This window comes from Chiloscyllium plagiosum, unplaced genomic scaffold (genome assembly GCF_037043375.1).
Source record: "Chiloscyllium plagiosum isolate Xiang-an unplaced genomic scaffold, Cpla_swu_hap1 HiC_scaffold_43, whole genome shotgun sequence".
Taxonomy (NCBI): Eukaryota; Metazoa; Chordata; class Chondrichthyes; order Orectolobiformes; family Hemiscylliidae; genus Chiloscyllium; species Chiloscyllium plagiosum.
In genome coordinates this window covers 12,898,478-12,911,303 of record NW_028270181.1, presented here as the reverse complement: position 1 = coordinate 12,911,303, position 12,826 = coordinate 12,898,478, and positions in this window count along the sequence as shown.

Below are 12,826 nucleotides of genomic sequence, written 5' to 3'. Positions count from 1 at the left end.
CACACTGCATCCCTGACACACTTCCGCTAACACACTGCCCCGACTCACTGCCTCCTGACACACTGCCCCCTGACACACTGACCCCGACACAGTGCACCCTGATACACTGACCCCTGACACACTGCCCCATGACACACTGCCCCCTGACACACTGCCTCCTTACACACTGCACCCTGACACACTGCCCACTGACACACTGCCCCCTGACACACTGCCCACTGACACACTGCCCCCTGACGCACTGACCCCTGACACACTGCACCCTACACACTCCCCCCTGACACATTGCCCCCCTGACACACTGACCCACGACACCCTGCCCCCTGACACACTGCCCCCTGACATACTGCCTCCTGACACGCTGCCCCCCAACACACTCTCCCCCGACACACTGCCCCCTCACACACTGTCCCCTGACACACTCCCTTCTTACACACTGCCCCCGACACACTGCCCCCTTATACACTGCCCCCTGACACACTGCCTCCTGACACACTGCCCCCCGACACACTCCCCCTGACACACTGCCCCTTGACACACTGCACCCTGACACACTCCCCCCGACACACTCCCTCCTGACACACTGCCCCCGACACACTGCACCCTGACACACTCCCCCTGACACACTGTCCCTTGACACACTGCACCCTGACACACTCTCCCCGACACACTCCCTCCTGACACACTGCACCCAGACACACTGCCTCCTGACACACTGCCCCCCAACACACTCTCCCCCGACACACTGCCCCCTCACACACTGTCCCCTGACACACTCCCTTCTTACACACTGCCCCCGACACACTGCCCCCTTACACACTGCCCCCTGACACACTGCCTCCTGACACACTGCCCCCCGACACTCCCCCTGACACACTGCCCCTTGACACACTGCACCCTGACACACTCCCCCCGACACACTCCCTCCTGACACACTGCCCCCGACACACTGCACCCTGACACACTCCCCCCGACAGACTCCCTCCTGACACACTGCACCCAGACACACTGCCCCCTCACACACTGTCCCCTGACACACTCCCTTCTTACACACTGCCCCCGACACACTTCCCCCTTACACACTGCCCCCTGACACACTGCCTCCTGACACACTGCCCCCCGACACACTCCCCCTGACACACTGCCCCTTGACACACTGCATCCTGACACACTCCCCCCGACACACTCCCTCCTGACACACTGCCCCCGACACACTGCACCCTGACACACTCCCCCCGACACACTCCCTCCTGACACACTGCACCCAGACACACTGCCCCCTGACACATTGTCCCCGACACACTGCCCCCTGACACATTTCACGCTGACACACTGCTGCCTGACACACTACACCCTGACACACTCTCCCGGGCACACTGCATCCCGACACACTGCACCTTGACACACTCCCCCAACACATTTCACCCTGACACACTGCCCCCCGACACACTGCCCCCCGACACACTGCTCCCTGACACACTGTCCCCTGACACACTCCCTTCTTGCACACTGCCCCCGACACACTGCCCCCTTATACACTGCACCCTGACACACTCCCCCCGACACATTGCCCCTTGACACACTGCACCCTGACACACTCCCCCCGACACACTCCCTCCTGACACACTGCACCCAGACACACTGCCCCCTGACACATTTCACCCTGACACACTGCCCCCTGACACACTACAACCCTAACACATGACCTCTGACACACTGCCCCGACACACTGCCCCTGACACACTGCTCCCTGACACACTGACCCCTGACACACTACACCCTGACACACTGCACTCTGACACACTTCCCCGAACACACTTCACCCTGACACACTTCAACCTGCCACACTACACACTGCCACACCACACCCTGACACACTACACCCTGACACACTGCACCCTGATACACTGACCCCTGACACACTGCACCCGACACACTCCCACTTGCACACTGAACCCTGACACACTGCCCCCTGACACACTGCACCCTGATACACTGCCCCCTGACACACTGACCCCGACACACTGCACCCTGATACACTGACCCCTGACACACTGCCTCCGGACACACTGCTCCCCTGACACACTGCCCCTCTGACACACTGGCCCCAAACATACTGCCCCCGGCACATTGCCCCCTGACTCACTGCCCCCTGACACGCTACACCCTGACACACTTCCCCGGACACACTTCACCCTGACACACTTCAACCTGCCACACTACACCCTGCCACACCACACCCTGACACACTGCACCCTGACACACTGCACCTTGACACACTTCCCCTGACACACTACACCCTGACACACTGCACCCTGACACACTCCACCCTGACACACTCCACCCTGCCACACCACACCCTGACACACTACACCCTGACACACTCTCCCGGACACAGCATTCTGACACACTGCTCCTTGACACACTACAACCCTGACACACTAACCTCTGACACACTGCCCCGAAACACTTCCACTTGCACACTGCACCCTGACACACTGCCCCCTAACACACTGCACCCTAAAACACTGCACCCTGACACACTGCCTCCTGACACACTGACCCCGACACACTGCACCCTGATACACTGCCCCCTGACACACTACACCCTGACACACTGCCCTCTGACACACTGCACCCTGACACACTGCACCCTGACACACTGCATCCCTGACACACTTCCGCTAACACACTGCCCCGACTCACTGCCTCCTGACACACTGCCCCCTGATTCACTGACCCCTGACACACTGCCCCCTGACACACTGACCCCTGACACACTGACCCCGACACAGTGCACACTGATACACTGACCCCTGACACACTGCCCCATGACACACTGCCCCCTGACACACTGCCCCCTTACACACTGCACCCTGACACACTGCCCACTGACACACTGCCACCTGACACACTGACCCCTGACACACTGTCCCCTACACACTCCCCCCTGACACATTGCCCCCCTGACACACTGACCCACGACACCCTGCCCCTGACACACTTCCCCCCGACACACTGCCCCCTTACACACTGCCCCGCTGACACACTTCCCCCCGACACACTGCCACCTGACACACTGCCCCCTGACACACTGCACCCTGACACACAGCACCCTGACACACTGCCCCCTGACACATTGCCCCCTGACACACTGCACCCTGACACACTGCACCCTGACACACTGCCACCTGACCAACTGTACCCGACACACTGCCGCGACACACTGCCCTCTTGACACACTGCACCCTGATACACTGCCCCATGACACACTGCCCCCTGACACACTGACCCCCGACACACTACCCCCTGACACACTGTCCCCTGACACACTCCCCCTTGACACACTGCCCCTGACACACTCCCTCCTTACACACTGCCCCCGACACACTGCCCTCTTACACACTACCCCGCTGACACACTTCCCCCCGACACACTGCCACCTGACACACTGCCCCTGACACACTGCCCCCTGACACACTCCCCTCTGACACACTGCCCCCTGACACACTGCCCCCTTACATACTGCACCCTGACACACTGCCCACGGACACACTGCCCCCTGACACACTGACCCCTGACACACTGCCCCCTACACACTCCCCCCTGACACATTGCCCCCCTGACACACTGACCCACGACACCCTGCCCCCTGACACACTGCCCCCTGACACACTGCCTCCTGACACACTGCCCCCCAACACACTCCCCCCCGAGACACTGCCCCCTCACACACTGTCCCCAGACACACTCCCTTCTTACACACTGCCCCCGACACACTGCCCCCTTATACACTGCCCCCTGACACACTGCCTCCTGACACACTGCCCCCCGACACACTCCCCCCGACACACTGCCCCCTGACACACTGCCCCCGACACACTGCACCCTGACACACTCCCCCTGACACACTGCCCCTTGACACACTGCACCCTGACACACTCCCCCCGACACACTCCCTCCTGACACACTGCACCTAGACACACTGTCCCCTGACACATTGTCCCCGACACACTGCCCCCGACACACTGCCCCCTGACACATTTCACGCTGACACACTGCTGCCTAACACACTACACCCTGACACACTCTCCCGGGCACACTGCATCCCGACACACTGCACCTTGACACACTCCCCCAACACATTTCACCCTGACACACTGCCCCCTGACACACTACAACCCTAACACACTGACCTCTGACACACTGCCCCTGACACACTGCTCCCTGACACACTGACTCCTGACACGCTACACCCTGACACACTGCACTCTGACACACTTCCCCGAACACACTTCACCCTGACACACTTCAACCTGCCACACTACACACTGCCACACCACACCCTGACACAATACACCCTGACACACTGCACCCTGATACACTGACCCCTGACACTCTGCACCCTGACACACTCCCACATGCACACTGAACCCTGACACACTGCGCCTGACACACTGCACCCTAAAACACTGCACCCTGACACACTGCCCCCTGATACACTGTCCCCGACTCATTGCCCCCTGACCCAATGCCCTTGACACACTGCACCCTGATACACTGCCCCCTGACACACTGACCCCTGACACACTGCCTCCGGACACACTGCTCCCCTGACACACTGCCCCTCTGACACACTGGCCCCAAACATACTGCCCCCGGCACATTGCCCCCTGACTCACTGCCACCTGACACGCTACACCCTGACACACTTCCCCGGACACACTTCACCCTGACACACTTCAACCTGCCACACTACACCCTGCCACACCACACCCTGACACACTGCACCCTAACACACTGCACCTTGACACACTTCCCCTGACACACTGCACCCTGACACACTGCATCCCTGACACACTTCCGCTAACACACTGCCCCGACTCACTGCCTCCTGACACACTGCCCCCTGATTCACTGACCCCTGACACACTGCCCCCTGACACACTGACCCCGACACAGTGCACCCTGATACACTGACCCCTGACACACTGCCCCATGACACACTGCCCCCTGACACACTGCCCCCTTACACACTGCACCCTGACACACTGCCCACTGACACACTGCCCCCTGACACACTGTCCACTGACACACTGCCCCCTGACGCACTGACCCCTGACACACTGCACCCTACACACTCCCCCCTGACACATTGCCCCCCTGACACACTGACCCACGACACCCTGCCCCCTGACACACTGCCCCCTGACACACTGCCTCCTGACACACTGCCCCCCAACACACTCTCCCCCGACACACTGCCCCCTCACACACTGTCCCCTGACACACTCCCTTCTTACACACTGCCCCCGACACACTGCCCCCTTATACACTGCCCCCTGACACACTGCCTCCTGACACACTGCCCCCCGACACACTCCCCCTGACACACTGCCCCTTGACACACTGCACCCTGACACACTCCCCCCGACACACTCCCTCCTGACACACTGCCCCCGACACACTGCACCCTGACACACTCCCCCTGACACACTGTCCCTTGACACACTGCACCCTGACACACTCTCCCCGACACACTCCCTCCTGACACACTGCACCCAGACACACTCCCCCCTGACACATTGCCCCCCTGACACACTGACCCACGACACCCTGCCCCCTGACACACAGCCCCCTGACACACTGCCTCCTGACACACTGCCCCCCGACACACTGCGCCCCGACACACTGCCCCCTGACACACTGTCCCCTGACACACTCCCGTCTTACACACTGCCCCCGACACACTGCCCCCTTATACACTGCATCCTGACACACTCCCCCCGACACATTGCCCCTTGACACACTGCACCCTGACACACTCCCCCCGACACACTCCCTCCTGACACACTGCACCCAGACACACTGCCCCCTGACACATTTCACCCTGACACACTGCCCCCTGACACACTACAACCCTAACACATGACCTCTGACACACTGCCCCTGACACACTGCCCCTGACACACTGCTCCCTGACACACTGACCCCTGACACGCTACACCCTGACACACTGCACTCTGACACACTTCCCCGAACACACTTCACCCTGACACACTTCAACCTGCCACACTACACACTGCCACACCACACACTGACACACTACACCCTGACACACTGCACCCTGATACACTGACCCCTGACACACTGCACCTGACACACTCCCACTTGCACACTGAACCCTGATACATTGCCCCCTGACACACTGCACCCTGATACACTGACCCCTGACACACTGCCTCCGGACACACTGCTCCCCTGACACACTGCCCCTCTGACACACTGGCCCCAAACATACTGCCCCGGCACATTGCCCCCTGACTCACTGCCCCCTGACACGCTACACCCTGACACACTTCCCCGGACACACTTCACCCTGACACACTTCAACCTGCCACACTACACCCTGCCACACCACACCCTGACACACTGCACCCTGACACACTGCACCTTGACACACTTCCCCTGACACACTACACCCTGACACACTGCACCCTGACACACTCCCCCCGACACACTCCCTCCTGACACACTGCACCCAGACACACTGCCCCCTGACACACTTCACCCTGACACACTTCAACCTGCCACACTACACCCTGCCACACCACACCCTGACACACTGCACCCTGACACACTGCACCTTGACACACTTCCCCTGACACACTACACCCTGACACACTGCACCCTGACACACTCCCCCCGACACACTCCCTCCTGACACACTGCACCCAGACACACTGCCCCCTGACACATTTCACCCTGACACACTGCCCCCTGACACACTACAACCCTAACACATGACCTCTGACACACTGCCCCTGACACACTGCCCCTGACACACTGCTCCCTGACACACTGACCCCTGACACGCTACACCCTGACACACTGCACTCTGACACACTTCCCCGAACACACTTCACCCTGACACACTTCAACCTGCCACACTACACACTGCCACACCACACACTGACACACTACACCCTGACACACTGCACCCTGATACACTGACCCCTGACACACTGCACCTGACACACTCCCACTTGCACACTGAACCCTGATACATTGCCCCCTGACACACTGCACCCTGATACACTGACCCCTGACACACTGCCTCCGGACACACTGCTCCCCTGACACACTGCCCCTCTGACACACTGGCCCCAAACATACTGCCCCGGCACATTGCCCCCTGACTCACTGCCCCCTGACACGCTACACCCTGACACACTTCCCCGGACACACTTCACCCTGACACACTTCAACCTGCCACACTACACCCTGCCACACCACACCCTGACACACTGCACCCTGACACACTGCACCTTGACACACTTCCCCTGACACACTACACCCTGACACACTGCACCCTGACACACTCCACCCTGACACACTCCACCCTGCCACACCACACCCTGACACACTACACCCTGACACACTCTCCCGGACACAGCATTCTGACACACTGCTCCTTGACACACGACAACCCTGACACACTAACCTCTGACACACTGCCCCGAAACACTTCCACTTGCACACTGCACCCTGACACACTGCCCCCTAACACACTGCACCCTAAAACACTGCACCCTGACACACTGCCCCCTGACACACTGACCCCGACACACTGCACCCTGATACACTGCCCCCTGACACACTACACCCTGACACACTGCCCTCTGACACACTGCACTCTGACACACTGCACCCTGACACACTGCATCCCTGACACACTTCCGCTAACACACTGCCCCGACTCACTGCCTCCTGACACACTGCCCCCTGATTCACTGACCCCTGACACACTGCCCCCTGACACACTGACCCCGACACAGTGCACCCTGATACACTGACCCCTGACACACTGCCCCATGACACACTGCCCCCTGACACACTGCCCCCTTACACACTGCACCCTGACACACTGCCCACTGACACATGCCCCCTGACACACTGACCCCTGACACACTGCCCCCTACACACTCCCCCCTGACACATTGCCCCCCTGACACACTGACCCACGACACCCTGCCCCCTGACACACTGCCCCCTGACACACTGCCTCCTGACACACTGCCCCCCGACACACTGCCCCCTGACACACTGTCCCCTGACACACTCCCTTCTTACACACTGCCCCCTTATACACTGCCCCTTGACACACTGCCCCCGACACACTGCACCCTGACACACTCCCCCTGACACATTGCCCCTTGACACACTGCACCCTGACACACTCAACCCGACACACTCCCTCCTGACACACTGCACCCAGACACACTGCCCCCTGACACATTTCACCCTGACACACTGCCCCCTGACACACTACAACCCTAACACACTGACCTCTGACACACTGCCCCTGACAAACTGCTCCCTGACACACTGACCCCTGACACGCTACACCCTGACACGCTTCAACCTGCCACACTACACACTGCCACACCACACCCTGACACACTACACCCTGACACACTGAACCCTGATACACTGCCCCTGACACACTGCACCCTAAAACACTGCACCCTGACACACTGCACCCTGACACACTGCACCCTGACACACTACACCCTGACACACTGAACCCTGACACACTGCACCCTAAAACACTGCACCCTGATACACTGCCCCTGACACACTGCACCCTAAAACACTGCACCCTGACACACTGCACCCTGACACACTGTCCCCGACTCATTGCCCCCTGACCCAATGCCCTTGACACACTGCACCCTGATACACTGCCCCCTGACACACTGAACCCGACACACTGCACCCTGATACACTGACCCCTGACACACTGCCTCCGGACACACTGCCCCCCTGACACACTGCCCCTCTGACACACTGGCCCCAAACATACTGCCCCCGGCACATTGCCCCCTGACTCACTGCCCCCTGACACGCTACACCCTGACACACTTCCCCGGACACACTTCACCCTGACACACTTCAACCTGCCACACTACACCCTGCCACACCACACCCTGACACACTGCACCCTGACACACTGCACCTTGACACACTGAACCCTGACACACTGCACTCTGACACACTGCATCCCTGACACACTTCCGCTAACACACTGCCCCGACTCACTGCCTCCTGACACACTGCCCCCTGATTCACTGACCCCTGACACACTGCCCCCTGACACACTGACCCTGACACAGTGCACCCTGATACACTGACCCCTGACACACTGCCCCATGACACACTGCCCCCTGACACACTGCCCCCTTACACACTGCACCCTGACACACTGCCCACTGACACACTGCCCCCTGACGCACTGACCCCTGACACACTGCCCCCTACACACTCCCCCCTGACACATTGCCCCCCTGACACACTGACACGCGACACCCTGCCCCCGACACACTGCCCCCTGACACACTGTCCCCTGACACACTCCCTTCTTACACACTGCCCCCGACACACTGCCCCCTTATACAGTGCACCCTGACACACTCCCCCCGATACATTGCCCCTTGACACACTGCACCCTGACACACTCCCCCGGACACACTCCCTCCTGACACACTGCACCCAGACACACTGCCCCCTGACACATTTCACCCTGACACACTGTCCCCTGCCACACTACAACCCTAACACATGACCTCTGACACACTGACCCTGACACACTGCCCCTGACACACTGCTCCCTGACACACTGACCCCTGACACGCTACACCCTGACACACTGCACTCTGACACACTTCCCCGAACACACTTCACCCTGACACACTTCAACCTGCCACACTACACACTGCCACACCACACCCTGACACACTACACCCTGACACACTGCACCCTGATACACTGACCCCTGACACACTGCGCCCGACACACTCCCACTTGCACACTGAACCCTGATACATTGCCCCGACACACTGCACCCTGATACACTGCCCCCTGACACACTGACCCCGACACACTGCACCCTGATACACTGACCCCTGACACACTGCCTCCGGACACACTGCTCCCCTGACACACTGCCCCTCTGACACACTGGCCCCAAACATACTGCCCCCGGCACATTGCCCCCTGACTCACTGCCCCCTGACACGCTACACCCTGACACACTTCCCCGGACACACTTCACCCTGACACACTTCAACCTGCCACACTACACCCTGCCACACCACACCCTGACACACTGCACCCTGACACACTGCACCTTGACACACTTCCCCTGACACACTACACCCTGACACACTGCACCCTGACACAATACACCCTGACACACTCCACCCTGCCACACCACACCCTGACACACTACACCCTGACACACTCTCCCGGACACAGCATTCTAACACACTACTCCTTGACACACTACAACCCTGACACACTAACCTCTGACACACTGCCCCGAAACACTTCCACTTGCACACTGCACCCTGACACACTGCCCCCTAACACACTGCACCCTAAAACACTGCACCCTGACACACTGCCCCCTGACACACTGACCCCGACACACTGCACCCTGATACACTGCCCCCTGACACACTACACCCTGACACACTGCCCTCTGACACACTGCACCCTGACACACTGCATCCCTGACACACTTCCGCTAACACACTGCCCCGACTCACTGCCTCCTGACACACTGCCCCCTGATTCACTGACCCCTGACACACTGCCCCCTGACACACTGACCCCTGACACACTGACCCCGACACAGTGCACCCTGATACACTGACCCCTGACACACTGCCCCATGACACACTGCCCCCTGACACACTGCCCCCTTACACACTGCACCCTGACACACTGCCCACTGACACACTGCCCCCTGACACACTGACCCCTGACACACTGCCCCCTGACACACTCCCCCCTGACACATTGCCCCCCTGACACACTGACCCACGACACCCTGCCCCCTGACACACTTCCCCCCGACACACTGCCCCCTTACACACTGCCCCGCTGACACACTTCCCCCCGACACACTGCCACCTGACACACTGCCCCCTGACACACTGCACCCTGACACATTGCCCCCTGACACACTGCACCCTGACACACTGCACCCTGACACACTGCCACCTGACCAACTGTACCCGACACACTGCCGCGACACACTGCCCTCCTGACAGACTGCACCCTGATACACTGCCCCATGACACACTGCCCCCTGACACACTGACCCCCGACACACTACCTCCTGACACACTGTCCCCTGACACACTCCCCCATGACACACTGCCCCTGACACACTCCCTCCTTACACACTGCCCCCTTACACACTACCCCGCTGACACACTTCCCCCCGACACACTGCCACCTGACACACTGCCCCTGACACACTGCCCCTGACACACTCCCCTCTGACACACTGCCCCCTGACACACTGCCCCCTTACATACTGCACCCTGATACACTGCCCACGGACACACTGCCCCCTGACACACTGACCCCTGACACACTGCCCCCTACACACTCCCCCCTGACACATTGCCCCCCTGACACACTGACCCACGACACCCTGCCCCCTGACACACTGTCTCCTGACACACTGCCTCCTGACACACTGCCCCCCAACACACTCCCCCCCGACACACTGCCCCCTCACACACTGTCCCCTGACACACTCCCTTCTTACACACTGCCCCCGACACACTGCACCCTTATACACTGCCCCCTGACACACTGCCTCCTGACACACTGCCCCCCGACACACTCCCCCCGACACACTGCCCCCTGACACACTGCCCCCGACACACTGCACCCTGACACACTCCCCCCGACACACTGCCCCTTGACACACTGCACCCTGACACACTCCCCCCGACACACTCCCTCCTGACACACTGCACCCAGACACACTGCCCCCTGACACATTGTCCCCGACACACTGCCCCCTGACACATTTCACGCTGACACACTGCTGCCTGACACACTACACCCTGACACACTCTCCGGGGCACACTGCATCCCGACACACTGCACCTTGACACACTCCCCCAACACATTTCACCCTGACACACTGCCCCCTGACACACTACAACCCTAACACACTGACCTCTGACACACTGCCCCTGACACACTGCTCCCTGACACACTGCACCCTGACACACTACACCCTGACACACTCCACCCTGCCACACCACACCCTGACACACTACACCCTGACACACTCTCCCGGACACAGCATTCTAACACACTACTCCTTGACACACTACAACCCTGACACACTAACCTCTGACACACTGCCCCGAAACACTTCCACTTGCACACTGCACCCTGACACACTGCCCCCTAACACACTGCACCCTAAAACACTGCACCCTGACACACTGCCCCCTGACACACTGACCCCGACACACTGCACCCTGATACACTGCCCCCTGACACACTACACCCTGACACACTGCCCTCTGACACACTGCACCCTGACACACTGCACCCTGACACACTGCATCCCTGACACACTTCAGCTAACACACTGCCCCGACTCACTGCCTCCTGACACACTGCCCCCTGATTCACTGACCCCTGACACACTGCCCCCTGACACACTGACCCCTGACACACTGACCCCGACACAGTGCACCCTGATACACTGACCCCTGACACACTGCCCCATGACACACTGCCCCCTGACACACTGCCCCCTTACACACTGCACCCTGACACACTGCCCACTGACACACTGCCCCCTGACACACTGACCCCTGACACACTGTCCCCTGACACACTCCCCCTGACACATTGACCCCCTGACACACTGACCCACGACACCCTGCCCCCTGACACTCTTCCCCCCGACACACTGCCCCCTTACACATTGCCCCGCTGACACACT